The sequence below is a fragment of the Bradysia coprophila genome (assembly GCF_014529535.1).
Source record: "Bradysia coprophila strain Holo2 chromosome X unlocalized genomic scaffold, BU_Bcop_v1 contig_12, whole genome shotgun sequence".
Classification (NCBI taxonomy): Eukaryota; Metazoa; Arthropoda; class Insecta; order Diptera; family Sciaridae; genus Bradysia; species Bradysia coprophila.
In genome coordinates, this window is record NW_023503293.1 from 7683760 (window position 1) to 7697959 (window position 14200).

The window sequence follows — 14200 nt, forward strand, 5'->3', positions numbered from 1 at the left end:
TTTATTCTTTTAAGCTTTTCGCGGCAAAAATTTACGATGGACGGACGACGATGGACGAAGTATAGGAATGTCGACGAAATTTATTATATGGCGGTTGAAGTGTACCAGTACCAAGCCTTATTCAAAAATCGAAACACGTTCCAGAAAATAAAATTTCGCCAAAGAATTGGTCTAAAAATCGTACCTGCTAATTTAGCATATTTAAAATAAAAACTTGCAAACACCAAATTTGTGTCTAAATTTGCTTCAGCTGTTTACCAACTCGAGCACTTACATTGCTCATTATATATGGGGAATTCCATTATTTTTGTGACACGAAGCTCCTCATTTTTGGATGTAGCATACGTCTTATAAGTAGTCAAAATTTTGGTTGAAATTAATTGTAAGTGATTTCTGATAGAATTTAGTAGTTTTCGACTTTGAATTTCCATATTATCTTTGTTTCATTGCTACAGGTGGCCAGTTGGTGGTAAATACCAAAATTTCTACGAAACACCATATGGAACATTCCAGCTAATTTCTGACTTTTCGAAATATTTTCACCAAATGTAAACCGATTTCGCTAAACTTTTTTTCCCTGAAAGACGTTGCACAGACGCGTAGCTTAAGCCCCATATAAGGTCGGTGGTCCTAAATCTAGGGGAGATACCACCATAAAAGTGTGTGTCTTGTTTTTAGCTAATTTGTGAAAATTCTATATATTTTCACTAAACCTGAAACGATTTCGGTAAAAAAAAGTTTGACAACTAAATGAGGTATAAAGTTATTAAAAACATTGGTATAAAATTTCGATATTTCGAGACGTTACCATTGAATCTCAAACGATTTCTGTAAACTCGTTTCCCTGTAGATTCGAACGCTATAATTGCACAATTGCACCAAATGCCACGAAATTAAATTTTTAAAAGATTTTTGATTCTGTGTCGAAGTAGGGGCATATTACCTCGATCCAACCGTTACTGAAATTACTTTTTTTTAATATGAAAACTGAAGAACTGTGTCATTCGAGAGCTACTGCATATGACTTCATGAGAAAAATAATTTTGGGTCGATCTAGTTAGTTAGTTGGGTGAGGGAAGTAGGTGGGTTCATCCACCGATTCATCGTGAAGCGCACTTATGGCTTGAATGACCCCCGCAGCATATCACTTTTATAGACATACCTCCCACAAATTTTGGGCTACCAAAAAGGTTTAGTGAAAATATAACGAAATGTCACAAATTTGTAACACAACTAACCATCGACGTCACCCTTCGGAGGCTAAAAATTCAAATTCTTGTATGGAACCATGGAATTACCCATATACGGATTTCCTCTACTAATGAAATACTCCGTCCATTGTGAGATTTTTTGTGGAAGCTTAGAACAATTTGCATGTTTAAGTGACATTCATGCGCTGTGTAAAGTTATTTTGCACTTTGCAGGTTGTTTTATGAGTGTGAAATCATATAAAATAGAAGAAACCAAAAAATCTAGATTAATCCACACCGATAAAATAAAATGTTAGATTGTAACGTACGCTGCAGTACGGATGGCTTTATAATCTTCGTTTAATTTTTTATTGCATCCTGTGAATTTATTCATTTTTTTCCCTTTAATATACAAAAGGAATGGCTGACATAAGACGAACGTTTTATAATATTTTTGCTAGCAAAATTAACAAATGTCGTTCATATTTCATGGTAAAAATATTTTTTATGACCCTGTGCATTATATTCCATCATATATACGGTAGTCGGTCGGTAGATGTATTTTAGATAAAACGTAGAAAATTGACATTGATAAAATTATGTAGTTAACGTTTTCAACCTATAAACATAAAATTCATATTCATCTTGGTCTTCCGGGTTTTTTTTTTCTCTCACCGAAACCCTTCGTCACACACAAAAAAGCTGTAAAAATATTTCACAATCGGACAAAAAATGAATATTCCATTAATATTTCCACCGAATAAGCGATCCGACGCTTTTTATGAAGCAAAAATCGAATGCATGCAAGAAAATCGGGGTCATTAACGAAAAAAGTAAGTCCGTTTTTACGCATCACAGAGGCAAATCTTGGGATTCAATTTTTTATACCTTTTTTACGCGGATTACAAATTATACCTTTTCGAAACTGCTAACTTTCCTTTTACTTTCAACAAATCATATTGAGTTCTTATGAAGCGAATCGTGTGATAAAACTAAAAAAGTCGTAGATTACCGCATCGTTTGGACATTTTTATTTTGACGAATAGAATGTTGGTAATAATTATGCGAACAACTTTGATTAATCAAAAACTTAATCCTGAAAAATCAGCTAAACGTTTGATGATACACCTCGATGTCTAGCTATTTAACTAGCTACTTGATTTAACATGATTAGTGACATACTTGCGACGATCGGCATTGAGTGTATTTTGTTAGTCACTTGAGTAACATGTGGTTACTCATGTACTATTAAATTCTGACATTTTTTCGATAGTTTTAAAAGTTATCGATGTTCCTAGTCAATTAAGCGCTTAATTCCCAGTTAATTATATTTTGGCGCGAAATTGATAAAGAATTTAATTAATTCAAATTTTGCGCCAAAATATCATAAACTAAGAATTCCTTTATGCGGTTCGACAACCACAAGAAAGATAATTTCTATTATTTATCCTGTTGACTTATGAGCTTTCGCTTGCTGATTTTACTAGTATAACAACACCACACAGAAATGATTTATCACCTGATTGCAATGAAATGCGTTGGTCTTTCGGAATACCTTGAGAGATTTAATAGAAAATCAAACTCAGTCCAGCTTCACTTTTATTGCATTCTGACAACAGAAATTCGCAGAAACTCGTTTGTTCTTTCCTGACATTCTGTAGAATTTCGTAGAATTCTGAAAATATAATTAACGTAGCGCTGGAATGAACCATATATATTGAACAAATAATAATTTCTGTCCGCGAAAGGCTAAATTAGTTGATTTGATAGTTTGAAATGATTTGTTCCAAAGCTTTCAGTAAATTAAATTAAGGAAGAAAAACTGAATGCCAAATGATGACTGATTTTCTGTCAAAAGTCGAAATTAGTTTTTTATTTGATGATTAAAGAAAAACTAGAGAAAGAACTCTCTATTAAAGTGATTCCATCAATCGAGAGGGCTTTCGTCGTTCGCTACTGTTCTTAGCATGTGCATGTCTTAAAATGAATTTATGCCACTCAGCATCATAATATGCAAGATTTGCTCACTTGAGATGACTCTGTGGCATAAAACGTTGCATGAATCTCGGTGCAAAGTACTCGATTAGTTCGCACTCGATGTCATAAATAACTATTTCATCATCGAACTATTGAGATACCAACTTTTATAATAACACCAGTTGCTCTTCTTTTAATATACGTGCATCTCAGCAATTGTACACTATCTCAAAATACAGATATAACCGAACGGCTATCTGATGGTAGTGACAGCGACGACTGACGGAGGAAATGGTAGATGAGTTTCGTGCTGTGCTAATGTTTGTTAAAAAAAAGTAAAGTAAAAGATTTTCTTAAAAAATGGTTCAAAAAAAGAGAAGTAGTAGATTCATAAGTCTAACGCCTGTCTCTTATGGAAAGGTATGATGATTGAGCTATTTGTTTAAAACAAAAGTTAAAGCTTCTAAGACCGTTTACTTCAAATTTTATATTTAGCTACATCCAAACTACAATTCTCATTTCATTGTTTACACTGATAGGGGACAGTTTCGACATACACACAAAAACATGCAAAGTACTTCCAAAAATGATCCATATCCGTTATGTAGAAGCGGAACTAGCAATTTTGTCCAAAGATAAATTTATCATTTTTACTCTAAACTGACAAAGAAAATTCAACAGTTTATTGTATTTTATACATAAAAAAAAAGTTCCCCAGCATAACCCCCAGATGTAACAATCACGTGTATTATATATGTATGTCATTGTTCCCCATCATTTCTTCAAGTCCTGTGTACATCGTGCTCGTACATCATTTTTTTTTAAACAAAAATTCCTGTTGTACGGACGCAAAAAAAGGCATCAAGATTTTTGTTGTCGTTTGCTGCCATACCCTCCACACACCAAGCTCATCTTCTCCATTCGATGTTGTTTCTTCAATTACAAATTTTTCTTTTTTTTATAAATCCAGACGCAATAATGTATATATTCGCCACATCATCCAAAAACTAGATGTACAACAATTTTACAGGAATCTGTGTAATATACGAAAAATGTGTGGCCATCTCTCTCGGTACATTTTATGGTATGTCTATATAAACGCTTTTCACTGCTGAATTTTCTGCATTCCGTTTGTTCCGTTCAACCAGTGAGGGTGTGTTGTATATGTATATATAGTGCAAACTGTAATCAGGTGCTTGTTGTGGATTTTTCTTTTGCAACATTTATCAAAGCTAACTTGAAATACACTTGTCGCGTTTCGCGTTATTCGTATTTTAGCACTCAAATAATACGCTCTTCAGATTTTTTGCATATTTTTTGTTTCGACTGTTGGTTGGAAAACATTTTCCTGCGTTTTCTAAAGAAACGAAAATAAAAATAAAAAATTTTTTGCGTGAAAGAGGAGAAAAAGGTGAGTGGCAATCGTTCCGTTATTTTTTTATTTGTTTTCATTTTTTTCGTACTCTTTTCAAATTAAATTTTTCAATTTCAAGTGCACGATAACTGCGGGCTCTCTATTTATTTTCTTTATAAATGGATGATGTTAAACAACCGTAATACATTTTAGTGTAAAATTTATTTAACAAATTGAACGAACGTGTTGTACGTTTTTAAATTGCTAACGTGTGTTTATACGGAATTTAATAATCTTTGTACTGGGTAGCAAACACTCTTCTTTGGCAGTTAGAAAAGTTAGAAATTAAAAACAAAAGGAAAAAAACACCATAAAATCGAACTGTGCATTTTAAAAGAAGAGGAAAATCTCGTCGTTTATTAAATGCAAAAAAAAAAAATAGGGATAAGGATAAGGCAATACTGTGCTGTGTTGTGTGAAATGTTGAGCAATTTGGCGGAAGAAATAAAATTTGCATGTACCAATTACGGGTACATTAAAATACATCATATGAAGCGTTCAATTCGTCAAGGATATGAGTGTTCGTAATTATTAAAACATAAAGTTTTTGTGGCATAAAAAGTACGGGCAATGCATACAGCATACTGCACACATGAATATTAAATCTTTATTTTATGGAAATTTTGAATTTGAATTTTGCATGAGAATTTGTTCTTGTTGGAAAATCCGTTGGTGAATTAAAAACTTTTGTTTTTTCGTTCGATTTTAATTGGTTCATCACATTTAAAAAATGAATAAATTTATTGACACGGGGAATATATCAGTCGGCCAATATATTGATTGTATACTCAAGAATGGATATCAGTGATTAATGAGACGAAGATTATTTTTTTGTTGTTAAATTATACGTTTTTCTGGCCTCCTTTATTCGTGATCACTTCAAGGATACCAATTGAAATATTAGGATTATAGTCTCTTGCTCTACACATAACTGTTGATAATATGTGTCAGAGAAGTTAGCCCCAAAATTCATGCTGCTAATGGGCTGTTCAGTTTCGGTTTCGAAAGTTTCTTAGTTATACTTTGAGGAAACAATTTTTTTTTTGTGTATTTGACTTTAGGGTCGTTTGATGTGGATTACATACAATACATACCCGAGAAGTTTTCCGAGAGGTTTTCGTCTATATAGATATATTGTTTATGTGTGACCACACACATAATATAGTCGAAGAAGGGGGAGGGGTAGGGATGAAAGGATTATAGAAAAAGAAGAAGAAAATTATGTGTGTGAATCGAATAGTTGGTATGTATATACATTTGCATTGTTGGTCCTGGTGTGTCTGACTGTCGCATTGGCGTATTTTACAAACATAACAAAAATTTATCCCAAAATGCAGCAGAATATCCTTCTCATATTACAGCTCTTTACTTTTTGGCAGATAGTTTGAATGTTGTTCTTGTAATGAATATTAGAGCCATATATGCATATAGCCGTATTCAACGAAAGATTGGGTACGATATGTTGACTCGAAAATTTAATCTGTTACCTTTAAATGCATCCTATAGCCAATATTTATGTTTGCCAATGTTTATACACATGAATTATCCTTCTCTCTCTCTTACACACACACGTACTCTTTCCCTCTTCCTCTCTCTGTGTGTTAGATACATATATATCGATTGAATTCAACTAATATGCATACTAAAGTGCATGGTTTCTGAGGGATTTTCAAAATTTGGCAAAGGGGAGAATTTACGATTTTCGTTGAAGTTAGACAAAAAAGAAGAAGATCAGAGTGTTCCATTAAAGGTATAAACTTCCATTATATTTCTGCCTACAGGTTGTTTTCTTTATAAATAAACGGTGCATGATACACATTCATGTGAATTCGGCAGAGATAAAATAAAAATTCGAGTCGAATCCATCATACAAAAGATTTTTTTTTACGTATTTTTTGTTTTATTATTTTTTGTTTAAGAGGCATCAATACTCAGCTAAAATTATAGTCTACATTTGCAAGTCTCGTATTTCATTTTTGATGATATCTTTTCCTCCGAATTCTTTTCGAAAAATTTACGACCGCAATAACGACCACGAATGTGATAGCTTTAAATAAAAATTAGTGTTGGTTGTAGTCGTTTGACCAGCTCTAAGAAAAGTCAGTAGTTTTTAACGAAATTTTCATAATCTTCTCAGAATTCTCAGAGATGGTCAAACTGCTACAACCAAATCTATTTTCTGTTGAAAGGTAATCCGCCAAAAAAAACCTAAAGGGTGAAAGTGTGACGCAAGTCCTTGTTTCTACTTACAAAATAACTGATATCGCTGGGGGTGACTACGCATTCTGCGCCTCAACGTAAAAGTTTTATCAACAAAAAATTGACCCAAAAAATTTAAGAAAGAAAATAAATTGCGTCACAAAGTGGCAGATGATTCAGGACATATTTTTCGATATTTTAACTATTTTCCTAACAGTAGTTTCCAATTAACATGAAAAAAGCTACTTTACTGCCAACCAAATGTAAATATTTTATGTTTTTATTAGCCGTATTAAACCATAGCACTATCGCTTGAGAGTGCTATGATTAAACGCATCCTTCTGCAGTAGCAATACAAGCGTATCGACGATTTTTATAACGTTTAAATCTGCTACTTCTTTTGTTGTACAATTACCTGCGACAGTTCGCTTCTTGTAAGTAATAAACAAAATACAGATATTCCTGCAAAAACAAACGCTTTTGCGACTGATACAACGTACGCTGTACGTACTACGATGGAAAATTTTAAACTGCTAAAAGTCAGCAAAATATAGAAATTCTATTGCAGTTGCACGTTTTTAACTCGGATAAAACGTTTATGTCTCCAAGCTTAGTTTTCAGGAAATTGTTCAATTACTGGCAATGTACGACTTCTGATCTCAGCCGAAAGGGAACGAAGACTTTATCAAGAAAAGGAAGCTAACAAAAATTGTTCAGTCATAAATGTGTTGGCCATACATCAACGACATGAAAAAAAGGATGTCGAATTAATAAAAGACATTGAACATATTTCTTGTATAAAAAAGTTTTGGCAAAAAATTGTGCACAACTAATGGTTTCCACTTAAAAAACACAACTTTTTCTTTGTGCTGCTGCAAATTCACGGTGCGAAATTCCCCAAAACGAAAATCAAAAATTTAGTTATAAAATGTCAGGGGACAGAAGAAATATTAGGTTCTTGGTTCCTGGACCAATTGGCGATTTTTTTTAAATGATGGGTAATTATTGCAGTTACAGAACAAACCGTATAACTACAATAAACTTAAATCAATTTAGGTTTTTTTTTCGCATGCAGAGTTTTCCGTTCATTGTTGGAAAGAGAAACATTTTAACCCATTCACCACACCGATTCATTTATTTTCTTAAAAAAAAAAAAACTTTTACCAATTTAACTTGGTTGAAGTTTGAACTTAATAATAGTTTTCAAAACGAAACATTAAAAAAAAACTTTTCCTTGAAATTTTGAGATTATTCAAAGAATAGTTATTAGAGAGGTTTCTCCCTCTTTTTTCGAAGCAAAAATTGCTATTAAATTTTCATCACTCTACGCTTCGTATAATATTTATAAAGTATCCATCACACAGCCACATTTCAATTTATTTATGTCGCAATCCACCTAACTATACGAATCACAAGCAAAACATTTTGCCATACAAATTTTTATCGAAGAAAATCACAATAGTCAATCAATCATGAAATATATTACGGCTGATCTCCCTTAATTCTAAAGGTTTTTTTTTTTGGTCGATGATGAAAATATAGGACAAGAAAATAATTGGGCCTTGAAGAGAAATGTTTACTTAATCTTGTACAAACGACAAGTGTATCGATAAATCTGCTAATTTCTGTTGTTTAAATTTTATTTAACCAGAGTTGGATGCAAAATCTTTTCCTTCAATAGTTGTAACATGCGTTTTTTCAGTATATAAATGAACAATTTTTTCGGATTACTGACGCCATATCTGCAATTATACTTTTCATTCATTTTTTATAGCGAGACAATAACGACCATAAAATCGTCAGTGAACATACGGGCACAGTCATAGTAGGGTGAAATTGTATGAACAGACACTCTCTTTCTGAACCGTTCTGAAATTTCTTTGGACCTAAACTCTGCCTTTTTCCAATTTACTCAGACTGCATAAATCTCGGAAAGGCGGGGATTTAGAGCAGGGCTTATTTTAGGGAATTTTTTAATTCTGAAAATTCCAAACAATTCGAGAACAATAAATTGCTCAAAAGAAATTAAAATTTTTTTATAATTTTTCAGAATTAAAATTCTTTACAAAAAGCCCTGATTGAGGGGACTCTTGACTGATTCTTAGTCATCACACAAAGATCACATTACAGATAAAACAATAAAACAATCAAGGTCGTGGAGTAAAGGACCATTCCGAAGAAAACATGGAATCTCATTTTTTTGACGATTTTTTTTTAAGAAGACCGAAGGTGGCAGTTGATGTCACTTGGAGTTGTAGTTCTGTCTCATGAGAAGCAGGTGATTCAATCAACAATATGATATTGATCTCTCTGAAACCGCGTATACACAACATGAACGCAACTCGTTTAAGAAATGCCCGTAACACTTGAAGCAAAGTTCAGAAAAACTATGACTCCCGATAGGAAAAGGGTCGAATTTTTACGAGTATCCGCAAACTGTTTAATAAAAAACTTTATCGTCAAAAAGTTCCGAATTCGTAATGATAAGAAAATATATTAGCATTGAACGGGTGTATACTACCTTGAATCAAATTCACTGTGATCGAAACTGTGATTACTTTTTCACATAAGTTGCTTTAATGTGTCCAAATAAACTACGACTTGCCGTACGTGTTATATCGTAAAATGAAGAAAAAAAATTGCTAAATAAATAATCATTGAGGTCAGATTAGGTAGAACAACACGGAGCTACCTTAAAACAAACATTTCTGTACATAGGTCGCTTTCGTAGAATTATAAAAAAGGGAGAAAATTTATTTTAATGTATTCTGTTTTCGATTCTCTTTTTTTCAGTTTTAAGACGGGGACGAATTTTTACAGGGATGTAGATGTTGTGATTGCATAAAATCCTCCGATGCATGTTCTAAAATATTCCATTTTGCATTCTGTTTTTGTCTAACACACACATATATATAAAGCTATTAGCATTCGGGATATGCTGTTTTGGAGATAAAAATTCTAATTGATGTATATCGGTGGAATTTTTTTATTGTTGATAGAATTGGTAGATAGAAATGGAAATCAATTTTGCATATCGGAATAATGGCCTCGCTAGAAATTCATTTTTTGAAAACATCGACTCATCACCTGTTAATATTTCTGTGAGAAAATAGCCTGAATTGTCGATACTTCTTGAGTTTCGGCTCGAACACTCGAATACATAACAAGGGATAAAACGATGAAATCGAGGGGGACCGCACTGAAAAGAGTTGCATGGAGTTGCAATCTGAAAAAAAAGAGTGGCACGCAAAAATAAAGAGTTGCAGAAGAGTTGCACGCGGAAAAAAAGAGTTGCAAAAGAGTTGCACGAGGAAAAAAAGGGTTGCAAAAGAGTTGCACGCGGAAAAAAAGAGTTGCATGCCGAAAAAAAGAGTTGCAAATTCAGTGCGGTCCCCCTCGGATGAAATAGTTATTTTGCTAGCTAGTTAGATGTGAGATTGTCGATACGAGCCGAAGGCGAGTTCGGCACACATCGTATGCGCAAAACCCCCATTTAATAACGTGTTAGCAACAAGATTTTATGTACAGCAGTGGGATTATCATTTTTTACAAACGTCAATTTACCTACCAGTGCGTAAATATATGACAATCCATTTACGCACTTCTTTGATCGCACTGCTGTACATAAAGTAGAGTTTTCGTGTATATTTTGTTGATCCTGTGCGAATCCAAGTTATGTAATCGATTTTACATGCTGTTGAGCTGCTGTCAATTTACTTTTTATCCCCAGGGCTGTAATAAGCCACTTTCGACCCTATGAAAAAAAAAGTTTGTAAATTTCGCATAGGATATTTCGTACCTGCTTTAAGTTTTTCGTTTTAATGAACGGAGTCCTTGAGTAGTTTGAATAATGCGGTTTAATGACTCACGAGATTTGTTTTGTCTACTAGCGCTAAAGGAGCGGGATGAAAGGCCCATTTACCTCATGCTATTGCCCGATTGGCCGTTATGTAGCCACTCCTGCTTGTTAGCTATACAATATAGTTACAGGTAAAATCAACGTCTTCAGACATGACGCTGACATAAAACGTAGGACATAGAAAAGAAGGTAATGATGAAGAAATAACGGCGACAACCTTCTAAAAAATCAAAGTCACAAATTCACTTTAACTGGTAAAACATTTCGAATATGTGCGGCCTGTGTGTCTGTGTATGTTTGTGTGGTGTGGTAAGTGTCAAATACTTAACATTTTTATTGGAGCCATACACAAAAGTATCGGTTCGAAGAAAAACGATTATTGCTCGAGATGTTCAGAGATTGTATAACACTTATACTACATCCTATGGTTGAAGTGTTACCGACAAAATGTAGGTTATTTTATTGGAAGAATAAACGTTATTCGTAAAGATGTTGAAGCGTACTTCTATAGCCGGAGAGATCGATTTGCATTTTCACATTCAAATATGCAAATAAAGTTTCCCTGATTTCCTATCCGTGGATGAAAGCAAAGGAGGAAAAAAAATAGAAAAGAGAGAAGAAAAGAACTTGAAGAATATTTATTGTATCGACGTCTTTCCTACACTTTGTTACCTCCATTCTACCCATTCCAACGTTTTACAAATTCGATATTTAAATATCACCGAACATTAAAACATTTTTTTAATTTATTTTGTACACACCCGCATCGAATGTTTCGTGTGGTATGGGTGCTAAACAGTGTTTTGCTATTGATATTATGAGGATAGACAAAAAAAAAGGAAAGCATAAAACGGAGGGAATGGTATAACTAATTAATAAATATTCAATAAATAAATATATTCCGCCATTTACAGTACGATCCATTTTGGTGAAAAACATTAAACCATCCAAAGGCAATTTTGCTAAGGCACGTAGATTCATTGTCGGAACAAAGTAGATTTGTCTTAAGGTTTTGTTGTTTTGAATTGCTTCAAGGGTGTCATCATTTCAATTAGCTGACAAACATGGGGTGGAAATTTTCCAACAATTATATGCGAAATCGTTGAAGCACTTTAGAAATCTTTGTTTGTTTGGCCTTTCGTTCTCTCTTTTTTTTTGCGAAATGGTTGCCAATTTGAATGCCCTTATTTAAACGGAGTCGTCGCGCATCAACCGTGATAAGCGCTAATTAAAAGATATTGTTTCCATCTATAAGCACCCAGGTAAAGTTTTAAGGAATCAAATTCATTTGAATACATTGGGAACCATTAAATTTGTAAAATCTTTTCATTGAATAGAACAAAGGCGTGACAATTAAACCTGACAATGTTTTTTTAATTTCCAAGTAGTGTGGATGGTAATTTAAAGAAATCTTTTTTCCGTTTACGTGTGTTCTTACACAGAAAATCGTTTAAATTGTTGAAAAGGTTATCACGTTCTAATTACAGTTTCCAAAATTCCAATTTTCGATAGAGGCGCACTATATGACAACAATAAAGCTGAGTAAAGTTATTTCGCTACGCGCTTAACGTTTAATTTATGAAATTGATTAAATTTCGGTGTGACCCATGACGACGCCATGACTTTATGATGCCAGATCATTTGATGTTGTTAGGTACAATTTTGTTTTCCTAAACTAAGCCCCACTGTTTGTGGGTCGGTTTCCTCGACTGCCTTTTTAAATTTAGGGAAATTTCAAGTAAATTGATTTCTTTTGATTGAAATGAGGAAAGTTAGTAATGACCAGTGATAAGCACACGGGATTTTTACTTTTACAATGCTGATTTTAGCAATGACCAGTGATAAACACACTGGATTCTCACTTGTACCGACCAGTGATAAGCTCACAGAATGTTTACTTTTACAATGGACTCTAGCACAGACTAGTGCACTCTTACATTTACAATGCTCACTCAATGCACACCGATGTTATAGGTTTCACCCGAACAATATTTTTTGTTTAAATACTGGAATCAACCAATTCATTGAAAAATAATGAAATGAAAAGCGTCTTTCGAATTTTATAAGAAAAGTTATTGGAATGCGTTATTTTTTGGTTACTTCACCAAAGTTAAAAGTTATGAAAAATTGAATATTGTTAGAAATTATCCCTCATTTTATATTAAGCAGTGTACGACATAAATGTTATTAGTTTTTGAAAGGCGTTCAGATTTTTCATATGGTTCAGGATTTTTCGAGTTATCGTGCAATCAAAAACCAGATAAAATTGCTTTTGGGAATTACTTCAAGATCATGAGTATTAAGCTGACCATCTACGAACTTGAACCCAAAAACGTTTTTCCTCGTCGAATACAACCAAAACTTCCAAATTTGGTTTAGGAATTCTCGAGTTATCGTGAAATCCGAAAGCCATACAAAAATGCTTTTGGGAATTACTTAGAGAGCATGAGTTCAACATTGACCGTATTCGAAATTGAGCACAAAAATTTTATTTCTCATCGAATAAAACCAAAAGTTCCAAAATTGGTTCCGGATTTCTCGAGATATCGTGAAATTTGAGAGCCAGACAAAAATGCTATTGGGAATAACCTCCAGATCATTTGTCCAACATCGAACACCTACGAACTTTACCTAAGGAATTTATACCTCGTCGATTAAAACCAAAATTTCCAAAATCGGTATAGCTTGAAATCAGATAATATTTACTCAAATAATGGGTTTCTCCAACCCACCTATAAAACATATCGTCAGCACTAATCGGCTGTTTCTCCTGAACTAGTATTTTCAACAAATTCATACTAAATCTTTTACTTCATTAGTTTTAACATAACATTTGCTAAGCCATTGACACAAACATTATTACTGGACTATACATTCCAGCTGAAATTTTAGTGGTCTTTATGCTCTTGCCGTTTTTTGCGAGCTTACAACAAATATAATCTTGAAAGAAGTGCGTGAATAAGTTTCCGTCGAAACGAATGTGATAGAAGTTACACCAAAATTCCAGCAACGAGACAATAATCTGACTTTCAAGAGTTCATTTTATTTGTTCATTCTATACTCATTGTTAACTAACATTGTTAACTCTAAATTTTTGTCGTTCATTCTATATTCTTAAGTATGGTTTCCAGTCAACAAAAAGTACTCCGTGAGAGAGCAAACTGTCAAGTAAACAAAGTAAAAATTAAAAAAAATCAATTTTTTCTTTCTCACTGAGTGGTTTTTTCGTAAGTGGAAATGAAGCATTAGAAGTCTTCTGGTGAATGAATTATACTTTGCCAGACCACCTTCATACATTTTCAGTTTTCCAAACACGAATCTTTTCATTTTTATCAGTCCCTATGGTTTGGATTTTATATGTTAGAGGAAAACTGAAAATGTGTGAAGTTGGATGTAATGAAAGGTTTCTTAAACAATTACAAGTAATCAAATACTCCAATCCATACTTGCAACCAAAAACGCAAAAATCCAGATGACTAGCAGAGTGTAATTCATTCACCAGTAGAACTCTTCAGAATATAGAATGAACGACGAGAATTTAGACTGAACGATGAGAGTATA

At 33.3% G+C, this 14200-nt stretch overlaps 1 protein-coding gene across 1 annotated transcript in view; it reads left to right on the top strand.

Annotated features, from left to right (window-relative positions):
* Positions 1-4302: 4302 nt before the first annotated feature.
* LOC119067430 (calexcitin-1) overlaps positions 4303-14200 on the top strand; it is an 88458-nt gene continuing 78560 nt past the window's right edge. The window contains exon 1 of the mRNA XM_037170402.1: positions 4303-4578. The gene's annotated coding sequence lies outside the window, so the exon portion shown is untranslated. The remainder of the gene's footprint in view (positions 4579-14200) is intronic.